Source organism: Salarias fasciatus, chromosome 22, assembly GCF_902148845.1.
Source record: "Salarias fasciatus chromosome 22, fSalaFa1.1, whole genome shotgun sequence".
In the NCBI taxonomy this organism is placed as follows: Eukaryota; Metazoa; Chordata; class Actinopteri; order Blenniiformes; family Blenniidae; genus Salarias; species Salarias fasciatus.
In genome coordinates, this window is record NC_043765.1 from 29362909 (window position 1) to 29367887 (window position 4979).

Below are 4979 nucleotides of genomic sequence, written 5' to 3' on the forward strand. Positions count from 1 at the left end.
CTTAACTGTTGTTAGTCAACTAGCTTAACTGTTGTTAGCCGACTAGCTTAACTGTTGTTAGACAACTAGCTTAGTTAGCCAGCTAGCTTAACTGTTGTTAGCCAACTAGCTTAACTGTTGTTAGCCAGCTAGCTTAACTGTTGTTAGCCAACTAGCTTAGTTAGCCAGCTAGCTTAACTGTTGTTAGCCAACTAGCTTAACTGTTGTTAGCCAACTAGCTTAACTGTTGTTAGCCAACTAGCTTAACTTTTGTTAGCCGACTAGCTTAACTGTTGTTAGCCAACTAGCTTAACTGTTGTTAGCCAACTAGCTTAACTGTTGTTAGCCAGCTAGCTTAACTGTTGTTAGCCAACTAGCTTAACTTTTGTTAGCCGACTAGCTTAACTGTTGTTAGCCAACTAGCTTAACTGTTGTTAGCCAACTAGCTTAACTGTTGTTAGCCAACTAGCTTAACTTTTGTTAGCCGACTAGCTTAACTGTTGTTAGCCAACTAGCTTAACTGTTGTTAGCCAACTAGCTTAACTGTTGTTAGCCAACTAGCTTAACTGTTGTTAGCCAACTAGCTTAACAGTTGTTAGCCAACTAGCTTAACTGTTGTTAGCCAGCTAGCTTAACTGTTGTTAGCCAACTAGCTTAACTGTTGTTAGCCAACTAGCTTAACTTTTGTTAGCCGACTAGCTTAACTGTTGTTAGCCAACTAGCTTAACTGTTGTTAGCCAACTAGCTTAACTGTTGTTAGCCAGCTAGCTTAACTGTTGTTAGCCAACTAGCTTAACTTTTGTTAGCCGACTAGCTTAACTGTTGTTAGCCGACTAGCTTAACTGTTGTTAGCCAACTAGCTTAACTGTTGTTAGCCAACTAGCTTAACAGTGGTTAGCCAACTAGCTTAACTGTTGTTAGCCAGCTAGCTTAACTGTTGTTAGCCAACTAGCTTAACTGTTGTTAGCCAACTAGCTTAACTGTTGTTAGCCAACTAGCTTAACTGTTGTTAGTCGACTAGCTTAACTGTTGTTAGCCAACTAGCTTAACTTTTGTTAGCCGACTAGCTTAACTGTTGTTAGCCGACTAGCTTAACTGTTGTTAGCCAACTAGCTTAACTGTTGTTAGCCAGCTAGCTTAACTGTTGTTAGCCAACTAGCTTAACTGTTGTTAGCCAACTAGCTTAACTGTTGTTAGCCAGGTAGCTTAACTGTTGTTAGCCAACTAGCTTAGTTAGCCAGCTAGCTTAACTGTTGTTAGCCAACTAGCTTAACTGTTGTTAGCCAACTAGCTTAACTGTTGTTAGCCAGCTAGCTTAACTGTTGTTAGCCGACTAGCTTAACTGTTGTTAGCCAGCTAGCTTAACTGTTGTTAGCCAACTAGCTTAACTGTTGTTAGCCAACTAGCTTAACTGTTGTTAGCCAGCTAGCTTAACTGTTGTTAGCCAACTAGCTTAACTGTTGTTAGCCAACTAGCTTAACTGTTGTTAGCCAACTAGCTTAACTGTTGTTAGCCAGCTAGCTTAACTGTTGTTAGCCGACTAGCTTAACTGTTGTTAGCCAACTAGCTTAACTGTTGTTAGCCAACTAGATTAACTGTTGTTAGCCGACTAGCTTAACTTTTGTTAGCCGACTAGCTTAACTGTTGTTAGCCAACTAGCTTAACTGTTGTTAGCCAGCTAGCTTAACTGTTGTTAGACAACTAGCTTAGTTAGCCAGCTAGCTTAACTGTTGTTAGCCAACTAGCTTAACTGTTGTTAGCCAACTAGCTTAGTTAGCCAGCTAGCTTAACTGTTGTTAGCCAACTAGCTTAACTGTTGTTAGCCAACTAGCTTAACTGTTGTTAGCCAACTAGCTTAACTGTTGTTAGCCAGCTAGCTTAACTGTTGTTAGCCGACTAGCTTAACTTTTGTTAGCCGACTAGCTTAACTGTTGTTAGCCAGCTAGCTTAACTGTTGTTAGCCAACTAGCTTAACTGTTGTTAGCCAGCTAGCTTAACTGTTGTTAGACAACTAGCTTAGTTAGCCAGCTAGCTTAACTGTTGTTAGCCAACTAGCTTAACTGTTGTTAGCCAACTAGCTTAGTTAGCCAGCTAGCTTAACTGTTGTTAGCCAACTAGCTTAACAGTGGTTAGCCAACTAGCTTAACTGTTGTTAGCCAGCTAGCTTAACTGTTGTTAGCCAACTAGCTTAGCGTTTGTTAGCCAGCTAGCTTAACTGTTGTTAGCCAACTAGCTTAACTGTTGTTAGCCAACTAGCTTAACTTTTGTTAGCCAACTAGCTTAACTGTTGTTAGCCAGCTAGCTGAACAGTGGTTCGTCAACTAGCTTAACTGTTGTTAGCCAGCTAGCTTAACTGTTGTTAGCCAACTAGCTTAACTGTTGTTAGCCAACTAGCTTAACTGTTGTTAGCCAGCTAGCTGAACAGTGGTTCGTCAACTAGCTTAACTGTTGTTAGCCAGCTAGCTTAACTGTTGTTAGCCAACTAGCTTAACTGTTGTTAGCCAACTAGCTTAACTGTTGTTAGCCGACTAGCTTAACTGTTGTTAGTCAACTAGCTTAACTGTTGTTAGCCGACTAGCTTAACTGTTGTTAGACAACTAGCTTAGTTAGCCAGCTAGCTTAACTGTTGTTAGCCAACTAGCTTAACTGTTGTTAGCCAGCTAGCTTAACTGTTGTTAGCCAACTAGCTTAGTTAGCCAGCTAGCTTAACTGTTGTTAGCCAACTAGCTTAACTGTTGTTAGCCAACTAGCTTAACTGTTGTTAGCCAACTAGCTTAACTTTTGTTAGCCGACTAGCTTAACTGTTGTTAGCCAACTAGCTTAACTGTTGTTAGCCAACTAGCTTAACTGTTGTTAGCCAGCTAGCTTAACTGTTGTTAGCCAACTAGCTTAACTTTTGTTAGCCGACTAGCTTAACTGTTGTTAGCCAACTAGCTTAACTGTTGTTAGCCAGCTAGCTTAACTGTTGTTAGCCAACTAGCTTAACTGTTGTTAGCCAACTAGCTTAACTGTTGTTAGCCAACTAGCTTAACTGTTGTTAGCCAACTAGCTTAACTGTTGTTAGCCAGCTAGCTTAACTGTTGTTAGCCAACTAGCTTAACTGTTGTTAGCCAACTAGCTTAACTTTTGTTAGCCGACTAGCTTAACTGTTGTTAGCCAACTAGCTTAACTGTTGTTAGCCGACTAGCTTAACTGTTGTTAGCCAACTAGCTTAACTGTTGTTAGCCAACTAGCTTAACAGTTGTTAGCCAACTAGCTTAACTGTTGTTAGCCAACTAGCTTAACTGTTGTTAGCCAACTAGCTTAACTGTTGTTAGCCAACTAGCTTAACTTTTGTTAGCCGACTAGCTTAACTGTTGTTAGCCAACTAGCTTAACTGTTGTTAGCCAACTAGCTTAACTGTTGTTAGCCAGCTAGCTTAACTGTTGTTAGACAACTAGCTTAGTTAGCCAGCTAGCTTAACTGTTGTTAGCCAACTAGCTTAACTGTTGTTAGCCAACTAGCTTAACTGTTGTTAGTCGACTAGCTTAACTGTTGTTAGCCAACTAGCTTAACTGTTGTTAGCCAACTAGCTTAACTGTTGTTAGCCAACTAGCTTAACTGTTGTTAGCCAACTAGCTTAACTGTTGTTAGCCAACTAGCTTAACTTTTGTTAGCCGACTAGCTTAACTGTTGTTAGCCAGCTAGCTTAACTGTTGTTAGCCAACTAGCTTAACAGTGGTTAGCCAACTAGCTTAACTGTTGTTAGCCAGCTAGCTTAACTGTTGTTAGCCAACTAGCTTAGCTGTTGTTAGCCAGCTAGCTTAACTGTTGTTAGCCAACTAGCTTAACTGTTGTTAGCCAACTAGCTTAACTGTTGTTAGCCAACTAGCTTAACTGTTGTTAGCCAACTAGCTTAACTGTTGTTAGCCGACTAGCTTAACTGTTGTTAGTCAACTAGCTTAACTGTTGTTAGCCGACTAGCTTAACTGTTGTTAGACAACTAGCTTAGTTAGCCAGCTAGCTTAACTGTTGTTAGCCAACTAGCTTAACTGTTGTTAGCCAGCTAGCTTAACTGTTGTTAGCCAACTAGCTTAGTTAGCCAGCTAGCTTAACTGTTGTTAGCCAACTAGCTTAACTTTTGTTAGCCAACTAGCTTACCTGTTGTTAGCCAACTAGCTTAACTGTTGTTAGCCAACTAGATTAACTGTTGTTAGCCGACTAGCTTAACTTTTGTTAGCCGACTAGCTTAACTGTTGTTAGCCAACTAGCTTAACTGTTGTTAGCCAGCTAGCTTAACTGTTGTTAGCCGACTAGCTTAACTGTTGTTAGCCAGCTAGCTTAACTGTTGTTAGCCAACTAGCTTAACTGTTGTTAGCCGACTAGCTTAACTGTTGTTAGCCAGCTAGCTTAACTGTTGTTAGCCAACTAGCTTAACTGTTGTTAGCCAACTAGCTTAACTGTTGTTAGCCAACTAGCTTAACTGTTGTTAGCCAGCTAGCTTAACTGTTGTTAGCCAACTAGCTTAACTGTTGTTAGCCAGCTAGCTTAACTGTTGTTAGCCAACTAGCTTAACTGTTGTTAGCCAACTAGCTTAACTGTTGTTAGCCAGCTAGCTTAACTGTTGTTAGCCGACTAGCTTAACTTTTGTTAGCCGACTAGCTTAACTGTTGTTAGCCAACTAGCTTAACTGTTGTTAGCCAACTAGATTAACTGTTGTTAGCCGACTAGCTTAACTTTTGTTAGCCGACTAGCTTAACTGTTGTTAGCCAACTAGCTTAACTGTTGTTAGCCAACTAGCTTAACTGTTGTTAGCCAGCTAGCTTAACTGTTGTTAGCCAACTAGCTTAACTGTTGTTAGCCAGCTAGCTTAACTGTTGTTAGCCAACTAGCTTAACTGTTGTTAGCCAACTAGCTTAACTGTTGTTAGCCAGCTAGCTTAACTGTTGTTAGCCAACTAGCTTAACTGTTGTTAGCCAACTAGCTTAACTGTTGTTAGCCAGCTAGCTTAACTGTTGTTA